The sequence below is a fragment of the Triticum urartu genome, chromosome 3A (assembly GCF_056163025.1).
Source record: "Triticum urartu cultivar PI428250 chromosome 3A, HENAU_Tu73, whole genome shotgun sequence".
Classification (NCBI taxonomy): domain Eukaryota; kingdom Viridiplantae; phylum Streptophyta; class Magnoliopsida; order Poales; family Poaceae; genus Triticum; species Triticum urartu.
The window spans coordinates 24,934,302-24,956,236 of NC_141875.1; positions in this window are offsets into that span (position 1 = coordinate 24,934,302).

Below are 21,935 nucleotides of genomic sequence, written 5' to 3' on the forward strand. Positions count from 1 at the left end.
TGATAAATCAACTGCTATACCTGTCGGTATTTGTGAGGATGTGCCTGTTGTGGTTGCAAACGTTACTATTTTAACGGACTTTGTTATTCTTGATATTCCCAAGGATGATAGTATGTCTATTATTCTTGGAAGACCCTTTTTGAATACTGCAGGGGCTGTTATTGATTGCAACAAAGGCAATGTCACTTTTCATGTTAATGGTAATTACGGTACACTTTCCGAGGAAACAACCTCAAGTCCACAGTATCAATTCTATTGGAAAAATTCCATCGATTATTTTTGGAGGTTTTGAATTTCCTCTTCCTATTGTCAAAAAGAGATATGATATTCTTATTATTGGGGATGTGCATATCCCCATTGACATAACATAGTGTTATTCGAAATTTCTCCGGTTCCATGTTATTCGGAATGAGTTTGTTAACAAGACTTGATCAACCTTGTTAGTGGATTCCTTTTGATGATCATGAGATGGATGAAGTTAGAAAGCACAACCTTCTGTACCCTCCTTTTACTTTCTATTATTTAGTTGAAATAAAGTAAAAACAGTATTTTTCTGTCTGTTTCCTGAATTATCCGTGCAATATAAAATACCCCGAAAATAAAAGTTCTCCAAATGCGCCAAAATTGAAATATGATTTTTTTCTGGAATATTTGAGAATATCTGGCACTGAGAACACAGCAGGGGGAGCAAGCACCTGGCCACGATGGTCCAGGGCGCGCCCACCCCTACAGGGCGCGCCCCTGCCTCGTGGGCCCATGATGGCTCCCCTCCACTTATTCCTGCCACCACACACTTCTTCTTCCTCCCAAAAAATCACCATCCAGCTCAAGCACGAGTTCTAGCTCATTTTGCTGTGATTTTCGATCTCCTTGCTCAAAGCACCTCTCATAAAACTGCTTGGGGGGATTGTTACTTGGTATGTGACTCCTCCATTGGTCCAATTAGTTTTTGTTCTAGTGCTTTATTCATTGAAAATTTGTGCTGCCTAGGTGACCATGTTCTTGAGCTTGCATGTCAAATTTATATGGTTCCAAGTAGTTCTAATGCATGATATAGGCTCTAGGCACTTGTAGGAGTAGTTGCTATCAATTTTGTTGAGCTTGATTCACTTTTATTTGAAGTTACTAGAAATTTTAGAGGAAGAAATATGCTTAGGAAAATGTACCAAGGTGGTTCTTCAAGGAAACAAGGACCCAGGCTTGCAATGCGTGATGCCGATGATGAGCCACCAAGGAACACCCCAGTGCATCCTTGTGAATGGCCTTCAGAGGATTTCATGGATCGAGCAGGAATTAAGGACGAATTTAACGCATATTTGCGTAACGCTGATCTTGTGAGCTTCGAGGCAGAAAAGTTCCGCCAGTACTACTATCTCACTAGTTCATTTGTGAGGAGGTTTGAATTTTCATCTTCAAGCAATTCTCAAACTATCCTGTTTGATCTTTATGAAAATTCTTATGCTATGGACTTAGAGGATTTTACCACTGCTTGCAAACTTCCACAATGGGGTAGTTCTAGTGAACCTCGCAAATCTGAATTTAGAGATTTTCTTGCTAGTATAACTGTGGGGGAATCTAGAGACATAGCACAAGCTACCATAGGGAGCATTCATTTTCCTGCTATACATTATTTTGCTCTCTTCATAGGTAGGTGCATAAATGGTAAAGATGAAGCATGTCACATATGTGTCCCTGACCTCACTATTCTTAGAAGTGCTGTGTTAGGAGATAAATCTTATAATTTGGGAGCCATTGTTGCACGTAGGTTGCATCATAATATATTTAATGGAGATTTCTTTGGTTGAATTTATGCAACCCGCTTAGCTGATTTTATTGATGTAACCATACGTGATTATGATATTGAATTGTCTCCTACTTATCTAGACTTTAATGCTATGGTTCACCATCAGTTTGTCGAGAGGAATGAACCACCTCTCCAGTACCGACTAATCTTTGACAGGCGCCACGCTGTCAATATTTTTCTCCCTGCTCCTGCTCTCTTTGACTTTCGGGCAAAGGGGAGACATTTTATAACCAGGGAGGAGGCAAATGAGTACGAAAGGAGGACGAGGGAAGCTCGTCTTCAAGCTGCAGCCCACGATGCAATAGCCACTGCATCCCAGTATGACCCCAGCTATAACTTTGGATATCCGCCAGGCCATCCGTTGCAATAAACCAACTTAGACCAAAAGCCTAAGCTTGGGGGAGTATGAATTTCCCACCGACATTACATTTATGTTTACACACTCATTGCTAGATGTCGGTGCTCATACTCTTTCATTGTACTATCCATGCTAGTTTATTTTCCTTTTTCTTGCTTTCTTCTTGTGTTTTTAATAAACCTTAAGAAAACCAAAAAAATTAGTAGTAGCTTTTAGCTAGTTTACCTTTCTTGCTGTAGTAGTAATAATTAAAAAGAAAACCCAAAAATATTTCATGTTCTTCTTTTGCTTGTTGGGAGCTTTCCCGTGTAAATAGTTTTTTCTTTTCTTTTCTTTGGGGGTCATTAGGAGAAAACCATGATTAAATTGTTGAAGTGGCTCTTATATGCATTATTGTTGATTTAACCAAGAGCCCATATTGCCTTGTCTTCTCCTTTGTTTATTGAATGCTTGCAGATTCCAGCTTAGTCCAATGCACATGCACTCTTATTATTTTCACATCGTTCGGTCGTGCTAGTGAAAGGCAATTATGACGATATATGATGGACTGATTGAGATGAGAGAAGCTGGTATGAACTCGGCCTCTCTTGTTTTTGTAAATATGATTAGTTCATCGTTCCTGATTTAGCCTATTATGAATAAACATGTTTGCAATGACAATTAGAGATTATAGTTGCTCGTGCCATGCTTGATTAGCTATGAGTTATAATGGTTTACCTTGCGTGGCAACATGCTATTAAAATGGTTGTGATGTGGTATAGTGGGGTGGTATCCTCCTTTGAATGATTCAAGTGACTTGATTTGGCACATGTTCACACATGTAGTTGAAACAAATCAACATAGCCTTCACGATATTTATGTTCATGGTGGATTATATCCTACTCATGCTTGCACTCAATGTTTATTAATTTTAATGCATGTTCATGACTGTTGTCGCTCTCTAGTTGGTCGCTTCCCAATCTTTTGCTAGCCTTCACTTGTACTAAGCGGGAATACTGCTTGTGCATCCAATCCCTTAAACCCCAAAGTTATTCCATATGAGTCCACTATATCTTCCTATATACAGTATCTACCTGCCGTTCTAAGTAAATTTGTATGTGCCAAACTCTAAACCTTCAAATGAAATTATATTTTGTATGCTCGAATAGCTCATGTATCAACTAGGGCTGTATGTATCTTCCATGCTAGGCGGGTTATTCTCAAGAGGAGTGGACTCCGCTCCTCACTACCGAGAAAATGGCTGGTCACCGGGATGCCCGGTCCCATGCTTTATGCAAACCAAATCAAAATAATTACAAACAAAACTCCCCCGGGACTGTTGTTAGTTGGAGGCACTCGTTGTTTCGAGCAAGCCATGGATTGATGCTTGTTGGTGGAGGGGGAGCATAAACTTTACCATTCTGTTTGGGAACCTCCTATAATGTGTGTAGCATGGAAGATATCACCATCTCTTGGTTGTTATGTTGACAATGAAAGTATGTCGCTCAAAATAATATTTATCTCTATTTCAAAATCGAGCTCTGGCACCTCTACAAATCCCTGCTTCCCTCTGCGAAGGGCCTATCTATTTACTTTTATGTTGAGTCATAACCCTCTTATTAAAAAGCACTAGTTGGAGAGCACTGTCATCATTTGCATCCATTACTATTAATTTATATTGGGTATGACTATGACTGGATCTCTTTTACCATGAATTACAATGTTTAGTCAGTCCTTGATCTTTAAAGGTGCTTTGCATTTAAGTTTTGCGGTCTCAGAAAGGGCTAGCGAGATACCATCTTATTATATCATATTATGATTGTTTTGAGAAAGTGTTGTCATCCGAGATTTATTATTATTGCTCGCTAGTTGATTATGCCATTGATATGAGTAAATATGAGACCTAAGAGTTATTGTGAATATGGTTAGTTATGATTTTTGCTGAAAACTTGAATGCTGGCTTTACATATTTACAACAACAAGAGAAAACAGAGTTTGTAAAAGTTTTTCTTTATCACTTTCAGTTTATCAACTGATTTGCTTGAGGACAAGCAAAGGTTTAAGCTTGGGGGAGTTGATACGTCTCCGTCGTATCTACTTTTCCAAACACTTTTGCACTTGTTTTGGACTCTAACTTGCATGATTTGAATGGAACTAACCCGGACTGACGCTGTTTTCAGCAGACTTTCCATGGTGTTATTTATGTGCAAAAACAAAAGTTCTCGGAATGACCTGAGACTCCACGGAACTTATTTTTGGAAAATATTAAAAATATTGGCGAAAGAATCAAGGCCAGGGGGCCCATTACCTGTCCACGAGGGTGGGGGCGTGCCCCCTGCCTCATGGGCCCCCTGTTGCTCCACCGACCTCAACTCCAACTCCATATATTCGTGTTCGGGGAGAAAAAACCAGGGAGAAGGATTCATCACGTTTTACGATACGGAGCCGCCGCCAAGCCCTAAACTCTCTCGGGAGGGCTGATCTGGAGTCCATTCGGGGCTCCGGAAAGGGGAGTCCATCGCCGTCGTCATCATCAACCATCCTCCATCACCAATTTCATGATGCTCACCGCCGTGCGTGAGTAATTCCATCGTAGGCTTGCTGGACGGTGATGGGTTGGATGAGATTTATCATGTAATCGAGTTAGTTTTGTTAGGGTTTGATCCCTAGTATCCACTATGTTCTGAGATTGATGTTGCTATGACTTTGCTATGCTTAATGCTTGTCACTAGGGCCCAAGTGCCATGATTTCAGATCTAAACCTATTATGTTTTCATGAATATATGTGAGTCCTTGATCCTATCTTGCAAGTCTATAGTCACCTACTATGTGTTATGATCCAGCAACCCCGAAGTGACAATAATCGGGACCACTCCCGATGATGATCATAGTTTGAGGAGTTCATGTATTCACTATGTGTTAATGCTTTGGTCCGGTACTCTATTAAAAGGAGGCCTTAATATCCCTTAGTTTTCGTTAGGACCCCGCTGCCACGGGAGGGTAGGACAAAAGATGTCACGCAAGTTCTTTTCCATAAGCACATATGACTATATTCGGAATACGTGCCTACATTACATTGATGAATTGGAGCTAGTTCTGTGTCACCCTATGTTATGATTGTTACATGATGAACCGCATCCGGCATAATTCTCCATCACCGATCCAATGCCTACGAGCTTTTCATATATTGTTCTTCGCTTATTTACTTTTCCGTTGCTACTGCTACAATCACTACAAAACCCAAAAATATTAATTTTGCTACCGTTACCGTTACTTCCATACTACTTTGCTACTAAATACTTTGCTGCAGATACTAAGTTATCTAGGTGTGGTTGAATTGACAACTCAACTGCTAATACTTGAGAATATTCTTTGGCTCCTCTTGTGTCGAATCAATAAATTTGGGTTGAATACTATACCCTCGAAAACTGTTGCGATCCCCTATACTTGTGGGTTATCAATCACGATGAACCAGATGCATAGGATAAAACTTCTGATGAAATTCCAATTTCAATCGGTTGTAGTTCCGTGATCCAATATCGTCACATAGCCTATACCATGTCAATGTCTTTCCCTTCAAATATAAAGGGAAGACCTTCTTCTTGACAACATCTTCGGGCATACCTGCAAGCTAAATAATCCACTTCATCCACATAGATTAGGTGCATATCAGGATGTAATGTTCCATCTCCTACAAAAGGATTAGCTAGCAGTTTCTCTATCATACCCGAAGGAATTCCATAATAAATATTTTCAATAGGTGCAGTAGGTTGAGGAGCAACTCTTTGTTCTTCCGGTCGAGGTGAAGATACCCCAAACAAGCCCCTCATAGGATTATTTTCCATAGTAACAAGTGACAGTAAATTTCAGCACACTATATAAATGTTTCCTTACCAAAGGTGCTTCACTCCCTGGCAACGGCGCCATAAAAGAGTCTTCATGACCCACAAGTATAGGGGATCTATCGTAGTCCTTTCGATAAGTAAGAGTGTCAAACCCAACGAGGAGCAGAAGGAAATGACAAGCGGTTTTTAGCAAGGTATTCTCTGCAAGCACTGAAATTATCGGTGACAGATAGTTGTATGATGAGATAATTCGTAATGGATAACAAGTAACAAAAGTAAACAAGGTGTAGCAAGGTGGCCCAATACGTTTTGTAGCAAAGGACAAGCCTAGACAAACTCTTATATAAAGCAAAGCGTTCCCGAGGACAGATGGGAATTGTTGTCAAGTTAGTTTTCATCATGCTCATATGATTTGCTTTTGTTACTTTGATAATTTGATATGTGGGTCGAACGGTGCTTGGGTGCTGTCCTTCCTTGGACAAGCCTCCCAATTATGATTAACCCATCTCGTAAGCATCCGCAACTACGGAAGAAGAATTAAGATAAATCTAACCATCGCATGAAACATATGGATCCAAATCAGCCCCTTACGAAGCAACACATAAACTAGGGTTTAAGCTTCGGTCACTCTAGCAACCCATCATCTACTTATTAATTCCCAATGCCTTCCCCTAGGCCCAAATCATGGTGAAGTGTCATGTAGTCGACGTTCACATAACACCACTAGAGGAAAGACAACATACATCTCATCAAAATATCGAACAAATTCCAAATTCACATGATTACTTATAACAAGAATTCTCCCATGTCCTCAGGAACAAACGTAAATATACTCACAAAGCATATTTGCCATGTTCATAATCAGAGGAGTATTAATTATCATTAATGATCTTAAAATATAATCTTCCACCGGATAAACCAACTAGCATCAACTACAAGGGGTAATCAACACTACTAGAAACCCATAGGTACCAATCTGAGGTTTTGAGACAAAGATCAGATACAAGAGATGAACTAGGGTTTGAGAGGAGATGGTGCTGGTGAAGATGTTGATGGAGATTGACCCCCTCTCGATGAGAGGATCATTGGTGATGACATGGCTTCGATTTCCCCCTCCCGGGGGAAGTTTCCCCTACAGAACAGTTCCGCCGGAGCCCTAGATTGGTTCTGCCCAAGTTTCGCCTCGAGACGGCGGTGCTTCGCCCCGAAAGCTTCCTTCTGATTTTTTTCCAGGTCAAAACACACCATATAGCAGAAGATGGGCATCGGGGGCCTGCCAGGTGGCCCACAAGACCGGAGGGCGCCTCCTAGGGGGGTAGGGCGCGCCCTCCACCCTTGTGGATGGGAGGTGGTGTAACACCCAAAAATTTAAGCATGATTTATTAATTAAAATTTTGCCATGGTAAATTAAATTTTCATTTTTTGGATTTTCTTTTGATTCAAAACCACTCTTTTCTCCTGAATTGTGGAGTTTTCACCCCAAGTGAAAACTTTTCAAAAATATTGTTGGACTTATATACCCTCTCAAGAAACATTTCTTTTATCAGTGGAATTATTTATATAATTATTTTTCCTGAGCTTTATTTCTTTAAAAATGATTCTTTTCATAAGTTTTAGGGTTCCAATTGCACTACAACCCTTTCAAATACTTATTTAAAATCCCCGCCAAAATTTGGGGATGTCATGTGATGTTCCCACGTCACTTTGATGCAAAAATCTCTTTTAGTCATTTGGAAATTTTGAGCCCTACCCCAAGTTTTCAAATCTGGTCCAGTTTGTGATTTGCACTACAACCTATTTAAATATTTCTTAAAAGTTTCCACCAAAATTAGGGGATGTTAGTAGTAGTGTATAATTCAACTTTATGCAATAACACATTGGTGTTATTTGAAAAATTTGAGCAAATCATCCTCTTTTGCTCTCTGGTCCAGTTTGGTATTTTGTACTGTAACCATATTTTATCTTGCCCTATTACCCATGATTTTTCTCCTACATATAGACCACTCTACCAAACCCTTAAGTCCAGGAGATTGGACCCATTGGAGTATTTTTGGTCCATGCAATAATGCCTTTCATTTTCTGTCCAGAACTGAAAATTTGCAAAACTTGCACTAACAAGTTTCTGGTCTTGCCAAACTAACTTTGCCACCATCACCTACAACTAAAGAGACTCTGATATGGAAATTTTGGCCACCAGAAGAGATGCCCAGATGCCCATAGCATTCTGTCGAGCACCTAATGTGCATGGCTAGTTTTGGGCATAGTTTTTAGTTTGCATTATGAACTTGATCCCCTGACCCAACAACCTTGTCCACTAAGCTCCTCGCTACCTCTAACCTAGACCTCTTAATCCCCAGCCTCATCCAAGCCTCCTAGCATGCCTTGGCATTTTGCCGAACACATGGCGTGCGTGCTCTGGGCGCGGCCAGAGTGCGCGTTTTGCACGTGTGCGCGCCCGAGTCGCCGCGTCTCGTTGCCACCTCCCTGCGTTCGTTCTGACCCGTTCCCGCTCGCAGCCAATGCGCTCCGACCCCTCCCTCGTCGCAGAGCCGCCCTAGCCCCCTCCTGGCACCCCACAGCGCCACCACCGCAAGCCGCCACTGCCTCTCCGCCAGCCTCTGCCATGGACGGTGCCGCCCGAGCCACCCTCGCCCGCCAGCTGCCCCTGGAACAGCTCAAGCTCACCCTCTCGTCCTGCCAGACCCCGCCAGCCATCGCCACGCGCCCCTGGCTACAGAACGGTGGTTCGCCATTCCTATCCAATGCCGCCGTCGGAACCGACCTCGACCTCCTATAAAAGGAGCCCCCGAGCTCGTCCAGACCCTCAGGCGACCTCAGGCCATCCCCCTAGTGCTCCCATAGCCAGCAATCGATGGAGGGAGGCCGTCTTCCCCGTCTCCGGTCAGTTCGGCCGCCGCCACGCTACGGTCCCGTTCGTCGCGAGCAGGGCCTCCCCAGCCCATCCAGTGCCACCACCCGACTCCCCTTGACCTTGCGGAGCCACCCCACCTCTCAAACCCGATCGAGAGCCACCGTAGCTCGAGACCCCGATCCACCAGAAGCCACCATCCGCCACGGAGCTCGCCGCCGGCGACCCCCTTTGTCCCCATGACCCTCTCGACCACTTGGAGGACCGCCCTGGACTGGCGGATCGATCCCTACCCTCGGAATCCGTGGGGAGCCGCCGTTCGTCGGCGGCGATCGCCGGAGCCCCGCCTCTGCTCGGCCAGAGGAGAAAGAAGGCGCGGGCGACTGGTCAAACCTGACCAGTGAGCCTAAGGGACCCATTGTCAGCGACACAGCGACGGACCGCGCTGGCTTAAGTGGAAGCGTATTCCACCGAATACGTCTTCTCTAAGAGGAAAGCGTAAGCTCCCCAAACCATTTTCTTTTTCTGATTTTATTAAAAACAGAATTTTGACTAAATTTAACTTGCTATAATTTTTAAATATAAGTCCAATTAATTTGGTTCTTTTTCTGTTATTTCTCCAATTTTGTCTAGTTTATTTTCATACTTATTTGAAAATTTTACAAGCAAATTTTTTGTACTATTTTGAAACTATGTGTTAATTTAAATTTTCTTAAAATAGGATTTTGAAGAAGGAAGCAACTTTCAAAAAGTGCACCCCCACATGCATTCTCTTGAAGGCAAGCATTCCGAACCCTGGAATAATATTGTTGTGTGTTGTTTGATACGGTTACAACACCACCTTGACACGGAGGATTCGTTATTTTATGTGATGATATGATCATACTCACGAGTGCATATTGATGATTCCGTGCTGTTGGAATTTGATATGTTTGTGATAGTAATCACCCTCGTATGCCTTTCATGCCTACCAGAAGGAATCCGGGAAAGCCTCTGTCTTGGGTAGACACGAGCTTGTCTCTAGTTCTTCATCGAGACAGTTGTGTCCGGTAAGGCATGTTGAGGTATGATGAGTGGTGATTCTGTCTGATTGGTGTGAAATATATTTCTTATGCTAATCATGCAGGAAATGCTTTAACCTCCTGAGTCGACCATAGATCGAGTCTTGTTCCAGTAACCCCCATACTTGTTTCGTACTACCACTTGCCCCTGCCATAGGTAGGGTACAGTTCAGTAAGTTGTCAACCCCTTCCTAGCACACACCGTATAGAGAGGCCATGGTGGAAGATACCGGCTGCATCCGGTAGACATACCACCTGGTCCGGGGGCATGGGTGTTTCCGGTTGGAGCTGAGGGGGTAGCTCCCCTAGTTTGCGTGCATTATAAATTTTGTGATCCCATGCTAAGTCGAGGTTGTAGCCTCCCCACTTAGAGTTTCGCTTAACGGGTGTCGTGGGTGATTCCAGACACCGGTAAGTTAGGCTGGTGTGTGCGGTCAAGTGTGTTTTCAATTAAAAGACCGTAGACAGAATTAGTCCTGATGGACTAATGGAATCCGTTACTCGTGGGTAAAGAGTACACCCTCTGCAGAGATTATATCTATTCGAATAGCCGTGTCCATGGTTAAGGACTACAGTCTGGGATGGGTCAAGTGTCGGTCTTAGTGTCGGTCTTCGGAGGAAAGATTGCTAAACTAGAACATGGATCATGACTTGTGACTCATGATGATTATGATTACTATTATTATGGACTAACCATTTACATTATTTGAATTATTGAGTATCCCTGGGATGGTTTTACCTCCTGGATATTCACTGTGATTACTCTCATATAAGCCCTTTATGTGGTGTCGCGGAGACGCCCGACTGTGGCATGCTTGTTATTCAGTTACTTTATAAGCCCTTTATGTGGTGTCGCGGAGACGCCCGACTGTGGCATGCTTGTTATTCATTTACTTTATAAGCCCTTTATGTGGTGTCACTGAGACGCCCGACTGTGGCATGCTTGTTATTTATTTACTCTATAAGCCCTTTATGTGGTGTCGCACAGACGCCCGACTGTGGCATGTTTGCTACTTATTTCCTTTATAAGCCCTTTATGTGACGTCGCTCAGACGCCCGACTGAGGCATGCTTTATATTATTATCCTTTCGAGGCGTCGCTTCAGACACCTGATCGGTGTATTCTATTTCTAATCCCTTATTGCATATTCATGTTGTATATAAATAACCTGCTTGCATGCATCATGGATGTTTATTTTGTGACTGACGTGTGATCATAGAATATTTCAGAGCATGATTATCATTTGTTATATTATACCCATGTTCATAATGTTTGCGAGTACATTCAAAGTACTCACTGGCTTGTCCCTGGCTATTGTCTTGGCCAGATTTCTTGCATGGAGAGGAGCGTTGCGATGACAGCCCCGGAACCTACGCAATGGTGATAGCAGCCTCACGAAGATAGGGGTTATCCAGGTCAGCTGTTCCTGTGGGAAATGGAGTCCCATAGACGCTGATGAACCGCAAACCGCTTTCACCATCAACCACTAGAAACCATTTGTTGTACTATAGGCCAGGATGGTCTTGTACTACACACTTTGTATTTTGCATGGAGTTTCTGTATCAAGTTGGTGTCTCATCAACTAACAGTAATCCTGGGGCTGGTGAGCACAAGGGCCATTTTCTGGGAAATATATCCCGAAAAACCGGTCCTGACAGGTGGCCCCCCTCTGGTGCTTTCTTCGCCCAATATTTTTTATATATTCCAAAAATATTCTCCGTGAAGTTTCAGGACTTTTGGAGTTGTGTAGAATAGGTCTCTAATATTTTCTCCTTTTCTAGTCTATAATTCCAGCTGCCGGCATTCTCCCTCTTCATGTAAACCTTATAAAATAAGAGAGAAAAGGAATAAGTATTGTGATATAAATCTGTAATAAGAACCCATAATGAAATAAATATCAATATAAAAGCATGATGCGAAATGGATGTATCACACTTCAGAGACTGGACATCTCCGATAATGGGATGACGGGCGACCTGCCGAACTCGCTCGGCAACCTCATGAATTGCCAACTCACTTACATGGATATCCTCGTATAGGCTCCTGGCTCTTGTCCTCGCTCTTCTCTTGCTCCTCCCGAAGCCGCAGCAATGGCGTGAGGCTGTCGGCGGTCCTCCACCTCTTGATGTGCAGCCCTCTTCCGTACCACGCAATGGCAGACACCACATGCCAGCTGGTTGTGCCCCTCATGTACCTTAGGCTCCGCGACGTCCCGCTTGTCGTCATCGGACGTCGCCCACGTCACACGATGTCAACTTCAGGATGGAGCCCTCGAGCCTAACCGTCCGCATCCTTATGGCCAAAGGATCAACAACCTGGATCTACTCGGCGCATTCAATTGATCCACCACCTTCTAACAGGAAGAGGCTGGCCACCTCGTGAGATGGAAAAAGTCTGATTCAAGCACGGGAGATAATCGAGGAGATTGCAGATTGGAAGACTATGCATTGCATGAGGGGAGGAAAAGGGAAATAAATCACTCCCCAATCATGCGTGACACGGAGAGCGTTCAATCTGTCTATACCATCAATCTTTATATAGATCTACTTATAAATCTCAACCGTCAATTTTTGTGATAAACACAAAATTAACGAATATAAAGAGATGACGTATGAAGAACTATGAAAGTCTCTGTCCTTTATTATTAGGTATAGATACATGAATCATATTGATGATCAATGTTGGGGAACATAGTAATTTCAAAAAATTCTATGCACACGCAAGATCATGGTGATGCATAGCAACGAGAGGGGAGAGTGTGTCCACGTACCCTCGTAGACCGAAAGCGGAAGAGTTAGCACAACACGATTGATGTAGTCGTACGTCTTCACGATCCGACCGATCAAGTACCGAATGCACAGCACCTTCGAGTTCAGCACACGTTCAGCCTGATGACGTCCCTCAAACTCCGATCCAGTCGAGTGTTAAGGGAGAGTTTCGTCAGCATGATGGCGTGGTGACGATGTTGTTGTTCACCGACGCAGGGCTTCGCCTAAGCACCGCTATAGTATTATCGAGGTGGACTATGGTGGAGGGGGGCACCGCACACGGCTAAATGATCAAACAGATCAATTGTTGTGTCTTTGGGGTGCCCCCCTGCCCCCGTATATAAAGGAGCAAGGGGGAGGCCGGCCGGCCCTCTATGGCGCGCCCCCAAGAGGAGAATCCTACTAGGACTCCAAGTCCTAGTAGGTTTCCACAGGGAGAGAGGGGGAAGGAAGGAGAGGGAGAGGGAGAAGGAAAGGGGGGCGCCGCCGCCCCTCTCCTAGTCCAATTCAGACCAGAGGGGGAGGGGCGCATGGCCAGCCCTGAACGCCCCTCTCTCTCCCCACTAAGGCCCATCAAGGCCCATTAGTTCCCCCAGGGTTACCGATAACCCTCCGGCATTCCGGTTTAATCCGAAACTTCTCCAGAACACTTCCGGTGTCCGAATATAGTCGTCCAATATATCAATCTTCATGCCTCGACCATTTCGAGACTCCTCGTCATGTCCGTGATCACATCCGGGACTCTGAACAACCTTTGGTACATCAAATCATATAAACTCATAATAAAACTGTCATCGTAACGTTAAGCGTGCGGACCCTACGGGTTCGAGAACTATGTAGACATGACCCAGACACGTCTCCTGTCAATAACCAATAGCGGAACCTGGATGCTCATATTGGCTCCTACATATTCTACGAAGATTTTTATCGGTCAAACCGCATAACAACATACGTTGTTCCCTTTGTCATCAGTATGTTACTTGCCCGAGATTCGATCGTCGGTATCTCAATAGCTAGTTCAATCTCACTACCGGCAAGTCTCTTTACTCGTTCCGTAATACATCATCCCGCAACTAACTCATTAGTTGCAATGCTTGCAAGGCTTTAAGTGATGTGCATTACCGAGCGGGCCTAGAGATACCTCTCCGACAATCGGAGTGACAAATCCTAATGTAAAAATACGCCAACCCAACAAGTACCTTCGGAGACACCTGTAGAGCACCTTTATAATCACCCAGTTACGTTGTGACGTTTGGTAGCACACAAAGTGTTCCTCTGGTAAACGGGAGTTGCATAATCTCATAGTCATAGGAACATGTATAAGCCATGAAGAAAGCAATAGCATCATACTAAACGATCGTGTGCTAAGCTCACGGAATGGGTCATGTCAATCACATCATTCTCCTAATGATGTGATCCCGTTAATCAAATGACAACTCATGTCTATGGCTAGGAAACTTAACCATCTTTGATCAACGAGCTAGTCAAGTAGAGGCATACTAGTGACACTCTGCTTGTCTATGTATTCACACATGTATTATGTTTCCGGTTAATACAATTCTAGCATGAATAATAAACATTTATCATGAAATAAGGAAATAAATAATAACTTTATTATTGCCTCTGGGGCATATTTCCTTCAGTCTCCCACTTGCACTAGAGTCAATAATCTAGTTCACATCGCCATGTGATTTAACACCAATGGTTCACATCACCATGTGATTAACACCCATAGTTCACATCGTCATGTGACCAACACCCAAAGTGTTTACTAGAGTCAATAATCTAGTTCACATCGCTATGTGATTAACACCCAAAAAGTACTAAGGTGTGATCATGTTTTGCTTGTGAGAGAAGTTTAGTCAACTGGTCTGCCACATATAGATCCGTATGTATTTTGCAAATTTCTATGTCAACAATGCTCTGCACAGAGATACTCTAGCTAATTGCTCCCACTTTCAATATGTATCCAGATTGAGACTTAGAGTCGTCTGGATCAGTTTCAAAACTTGCATCGACGTAACCCTTTACGACGAACCTTTTTTTGTCACCTCCATAATCGAGAAACATATCCTTATTCCACTAAGGATAATTTTGACTGCTGTCCAGTGATCTACTCCTAGATCACTATTTTACTCCCTTGCCAAAATCAGTGTAGGGTATACAATAGATCTGGTACACAACATGGCATACTTTATAGAACCTATGGCCAAGGCATAGGGAATGACTTTCATTCCCTTTCTATCTTCTGCCGTGGTCAGGCTTTTGAGTCTTACTCAATTTCACACCATGTAACACAAGAAAGAACTCTTTCTTTGATTGTTTCATTTTGAACTACTTCAAACTCTTGTCAAGGTACGTACTCATTGAAAAACTTATCAAGCGTCTTGATCTATCTCTATAGATCTTGATGCTCAATATGTAAGCAGCTTCACCGAGGTCCTTCTTTGAAAAACTCCTTTCAAACACTCCTTTATGCTTTGGAGAATAATTCTACATTATTTCTGATCAACAATATGTCATTCACATATACTTATCAGAAATGTTGTAGTGCTCGCACTCACTTTCTTGTAAATACAGGCTTCACCGCAAGTCTGTATAAAACTATATGCTTTGATCAACTTATCAAAGTGTATATTCCAACTCCGAGATGCTTGCATCAGTCCATAAATGGATCGCTGGAGCTTGCATATTTTGTTAGCACCTTTAGGATTGACAAAACCTTCTGGTTGGATCATATAAAACTCTTCTTTAATCCAATAAGGAATGCAGTTTTGTTTATCCATTTGCCAGATTTCATAAAATGCGACAATTGCTAACATGATTCGGACATACTTAAGCATAGATACGAGTGAGAAACTCTCATCGTAGTCAACACCTTGAACTTGTCGAAAACCTTTTGCAACAATTCTAGCTTTGTAGATAGTAACACTACTATCAGCGTCTGTCTTCCTCTTGAAGATCCATTTAATCTCAATGGCTCGCCGATCATTGGGCAAGTCAATCAAAGTCCATACTTTGTTCTCATACATGGATCCCATCTCAGATTTCATGGCCTCAAGCATTTTGCGAAATCTGGGCTCATCATCGCTTCGTCATAGTTCGTAGGTTCGTCATGGTCAAGTAACATGACCTCCAGAACAGGATTACTGTACCACTCTGGTGCGGATCTCACTCTGGTTGACCTATGAGGTTCGGTAGTAACTTGATCTGAAGTTACATGATCATCATCATTAGCTTCCTCACTAATTGGTGTAGGAGTCACATGAACCGGTTTCCGTGATGAACTACTTTCCAATAAGGGAGCAGGTATAGTTACCTCATCAAGTTCTACTTTCCTCCCACTCACTTCTTTCGAGAGAAACTCCTTCTCTAGAAAGGATCCATTCTTAGCAACAAAGATCTTGCCTTCGGATCTGTGATAGAGGGTGTACCCAACATTATGGGTATCCTATGAAGACGCACTTCTCCGATTTGGGTTCAAGCTTATCATGTTGAAACTTTTTCACATAAGCATCGCAACCCCAAACTTTAAGAAACGACAACTTTGGTTTCTTGCCAAACCATAGTTCATAAGGCGTCGTCTCAATGGATTTTGATGGTGCCCTATTTAACGTGAATGCAACTGTCTCTAATGACAAACTCCAAAACAAGAGTGGTAAATCGGTAAGAGACATCATAGTTTGTGCCATATCTAATGAAGTGCGATTATGACGTTCGGACACACCATTACGGTGTGGTGTTCCAGGTGGCATGAATTTGTGAAACTATTCCACATTGTTTAATGGAAGACCAAACTCATAACTCAAATATTCGTCTCTGTGATCAGATCATAGAAACTTTATTTTCTTGTTACGATGATTTTCCACTTCACTCTGAAATTCTTTGAACTTTTTCAAATGTTTCAAACTTATGTTTCTTCAAGTAGATATACCCATATCTACTCAAATCATCTGTGAAGGTCAGAAAATAACGATACCCGCCGTGAGCCTCAACACTCATTAGACCTCATACATCAGTATGCAATATATCCAATAAGTCAGTTGCTTGCTCCATTGTTCCGGAGAATGGAGTCTTTAGTCATCTTGCCCATAAGGCATGGTTCGCAAGCATCAAGTGATTCATAATCAAGTGATTCCAAAATCTCATCAGCATGGAGTTTCTTCATGCGTTTTACACCAATATGACCTAAACGGCAGTGCCACAAATGAGTTGCACTATCATTATTAACTTTGCATCTTTTAGCTTCAATATTATGAATATGTGTATCACTACAATCGAGATCCAACAAACCATTTTCATTGGGTGTATGACCATAGAACATTTTATTCATGTAAACAGAACAACAATTATTCTCTAATTTAAATGAATAACCGTATTGCAATAAACATGATCAAATCATATTCATGCTCAACGCAAACACAAAATAACATTTATTTAGGTTCAACACTAATCCCGAAAGTATAGGGAGTGTGCGATGATGATCATATCGATCTTGGAACTGCTTCCAACACACATCGTCACTTCACTCTTTAACTAGTTTCTGTTCATTCTGCAACTCCCGTTTTGAGTTACTACTCTTAGCAACTGAACCAGTATCAAATGCCGAGGGGTTGCTATAAACACTAGTAAATTACCCATCAATAACATGTATATCCAATATACCTTTGTTCACTTTGCCATCCTTCTTATCCGCTAAATACTTGGGGCAGTTCCGCTTCCAGTGACCAGTCCCTTTGCAGTATAAGCACTTAGTCTCAGGCTTCGGACCAGACTTGGGCTTCTTCACTTGAGCAGCAAATCGCTTGCCGTTCTTCTTGAAGTTTCCCTTCTTCCCTTTGCCCTTTTCTTGAAACTAGTGGTCTTGTCAACCATCAACACTTGATGTTTTTTCTTGATTTCTACCTTCATCGATTTCAGCATCACGAAGAGCTTGGGAATTGTTTCTGTTATCCCTTGCATATTATAGTTTATCACGAAGTTCTACTAACTTGGTGATGGTGACTAGAGAATTCTGTCAATCACTATTTTATCTGGAAGATTAACTCCCACTTGATTCAAGTGATTGTAGTACCCAGACAATCTGAGCACATGCTCACTGCTTGAGCTATTCTCCTCCATCTTTTAGCTATAGAACTTGTTGGAGACTTCATTGAAGGAAATATGCCCTAGAGGCAATAATAAAGTTATTATTTATTTCCTTATATCATGATAAAATTTTATTATTCATGCTAGAATTGTATTAACCGGAAATATAATACATGTGTGAATACATAGACAAACAGAGTGTCACTAGTATGCCTCTACTTGACTAGCTCGTTAATCAAAGATGGTTATGTTTCCTAACCATGGACAAAGAGTTGTCATTTGATTAATGGGATCACATCATTACTTGAATGATCTGATTGACATGACCCATTCCATTAGCTTAGCACCCGATCGTTTAGTATGTTGCTATTGCTTTCTTCATGACTTATACATGTTCCTATGACTATGAGATTATGTAACTCCCGTGTGCTGGAGGAACACTTTGTGTGCTACCAAACGTCACAACGTAACTGGGTGATTATAAAGGTGCTCTACAGGTGTCTCCAAAGGTACATGTTGGGTTGACGTATTTCGAGATTAGGATTGGTCACTCCGATCATCGGAGAGGTATCTCTGGGCCCTCTCGGTAATGCACATCACTTAAGCCTTGCAAGCATTGCAACTAATGAGTTAGTTGCGGGATGATGTATTATGGAACGAGTAAAGAGACTTGCCGGTAACGAGATTGAACTAGGTATTGGATACCGACGATCGAATCTCGGGCAAGTAACATACCGATGACAAAGGGAACAACGTATGTTGTTATGCGGTCTGACCGATAAAAGATCTTCGTAGAATATGTAGGAACCAATATGGGCATCCAGGTCCCACTATTGGTTATTGGCCGGAGACATGTCTCGGTCATGTCTACATTGTTCTCGAACCCGTAGGGTCCGCACGCTTAAGGTTTCGATGACAGTTATATTATGAGTTTATACGTTTTGATGTACCGAAGGTTGTTCGGAGTCCCGGATGTGATCACGGACATGACGAGGAGTCTCGAAATGGTCGAGACATAAATATTGATATATTGGAAGCCTATGTTTGGATATCGGAAGTGTTCCGGGTGAAATCGGGATTTTACCGGAGTACCGGGAGGTTACCGGAACCCCCCGGGAGATATATGGGCCTTAGTGGGCCTTAGTGGAAGAGAGAAGAGGCAGCCAGAGATGGGCCGCGCGCCCCTCCCCTCCCTTGGTCCGAATAGGACAAGGAGAGGGGGCCGGCCCCCCTTCCTCTTTTCCCCCCTTCGCGAATCCTATTCCAACTAGGAAAGGGGGGGGGGAATCCTACTCCCGGAGGGAGTAGGACTCCTCCTGGCGCGCCCTATCATGGCCGGCCGCACCCCCCCTTTGAGCCTTTATATACGGAGGCAGCGGCAACCCCTAGAGACACAAGTTGATCCACGTGATCATATTCTTAGCCGTGTGCGGTGCCCCCTTCCACCATAGTCCTCGATAATATTTTAGCAGTGCTTAGGCGAAGCCCTGCGACGGTAGTACGTCAAGATCGTCACCACGCGTCGTGCTGACGGAACTCTTCCCCGACACTTTGCTGGATCGGAGTCCGGGGATCGTCATCGAGCTGAACGTGTGCTAGAACTCGGAGGTGCCGTAGTTTCGGTGCTTGATCGGTCGGGCCGTGAAGACGTACGACTACATCAACCGCGTTGTCATAACGCTTCCGCTGTCCGTCTATGAGGGTACGTAGACAACACTCTCCCCTCTCGTTGCTATGCATCACCATGATCTTGCGTGTGCGTAGGAAATTTTTTGAAATTACTACGTTCCCCAACAGTGGCATCCGAGCCTAGGTTTTATGTGTTGATGTTATATGCACGAGTAGAACACAAGTGAGTTGTGGGCGATATAAGTCATACTGCTTACCAGCATGTCATACTTTGGTTCGGCGGTATTGTTGGATGAAGCGGCCCGAACCGACATTACGCGTACGCTTACGCGAGACCGGTTCTCCCGACGTGCTTTGCACATAGGTGGCTTGCGGGTGACAGTTTCTCCAACTTTAGTTGAACCGAGTGTGGCTACGCCCGGTCCTTGCGAAGGTTAAAACAGCACCAACTTGACAAACTATCATTGTGGTTTTGATGCATAGGTAAGATTGGTTCTTGCTTAAGCCCGCAGCAGCCACGTAAAACTTGCAACAACAAAGTAGAGGACGTCTAACTTGTTTTTGCAGGGCATGTTGTGATGTGATATGGTCAAGACATGATGCTAAATTTTATTGTATGAGATGATCATGTTTTGTAACCGGGTTATCGGCAACTGGCAGGAGCCATATGGTTGTCGCTTTATTGTATGCAATGCAATCGCGCTGTAATGCTTTACTTTATCACTAAGCGGTAGCGATAGTCGTGGAAGTATAAGATTAGCGAGACGACAACGATGCTATGATGGAGATCAAGGTGTCGCGCCGGTGACGATGGTGATCACGACGGTGCTTCGGAGATGGAGATCACAAGCACAAGATGATGATGGCCATATCATATCACTTATATTGATTATATGTGATGTTTATCTTTTACGCATCTTATCTTGCTTTGATTGACGGTAGCATTATAAGATGATCTCTCACTAAATTATCAAGAAGTGTTCTCCCTGAGTATGCACCGTTGCGAAAGTTCTTCGTGCTGAGACACCACGTGATGATCGGGTGTGATAGGCTCTACGTTCAAATACAACGGGTGCAAAACAGTTGCACACGCGGAATACTCAGGTTATACTTGACGAGCCAAGCATATACAGATATGGCCTCGGAACACAGAGACCGAAAGGTCGAGCGTGAATCATATAGTAGATATGATCAACATAGTGATGTTCACCAATGAAACTACTCCATCTCACGTGATGATCGGACCTGGTTTAGTTGATTTGGATCACGTAATCACTTAGAGGATTAGAGGGATGTCTATCTAAGTGGGAGTTCTTAAGTAATATGATTAATTGAACCTAAATTTATCATGAACTTAGTACCTAACAGTATCTTGCTTATGTATGTTTGATTGTAGATAGATGGACCGTGCTGTTGTTCCATTGAATTTTAATGCGTTCCTTGAGAAAGCAAAGTTGAAAGATGATGGTAGCAATTACACGGACTAAGTTCGTAACTTGAGGATTATCCTCATTGCTGCACAGAAGAATTACGTCCTGGAAGCACCGCTGGGTGCCAGGCCTATTGCTGGAGCAACACCAGATGTTATGAACGTCTGGCAGAGCAAAGCTGATGACTACTCGATAGTTCAATGTGCCATGCTTTATGGCTTAGAACCGGGACTTCAACGACGTTTTGAATGTCATGGGGCATATGAGATGTTCCAGGAGTTGAAGTTAATATTTCAAGCAAATGCCCGGGTTGAGAGATATGAAGTCTCCAATAAGTTCCATAGCTGTAAGATGGAGGAGAACAGTTCTGTCAGTGAGCATATACTCAAAATGTCTGGGTATAATAATCACTTGATTCAAATGGGAGTTAATCTTCCAGATGATTGCGTCATTGACAGAATTCTCCAATCACTGCCACCAAGCTATAAGAGCTTCGTGATGAACTATAATATGCAAGGGATGAATAAGACTATTCCCGAGCTCTTCGCAATGCTGAAAGCTGCGGAGGTAGAAATCAAGAAGGAGCATCAAGTGTTGATGGTCAGCAAGACCACTAGTTTCAAGAAAAAGGGAAAAGGAAAGAAGAAGGGAAACTTCAAGAAGAACGGCAAGCAAGTTGCTACTCAAGAGAAGAAACCCAAGTCTAGACCTAAGCCTGAAACTGAGTGCTTCTACTGCAAGCAGACTGGTCACTGGAAGTGGAACTGCCCCAAGTATTTGGCGGATAAGAAGGATGGCAAGGTGAACAAAGGTATATGTGATATACATGTTATTGATGTGTACCTTACTAATGCTCGCAGTAGCACCTAGGTATTTGATACTGGTTCTGTTGCTAATATTTGCAACTCGAAACAGGGACTACGGATTAAGCGAAGATTGGCTAAGGATGAGGTGACGATGTGCGTGGGAAACGGTTCCAAAGTCAATGTGATCGCAGTCGGCACGCTACCTCTACATCTACCTTCGGGATTAATATTAGACCTAAATAATTGTTATTTGGTGCCAGCGTTAAGCATGAACATTATATCTGGATCTTGTTTGATG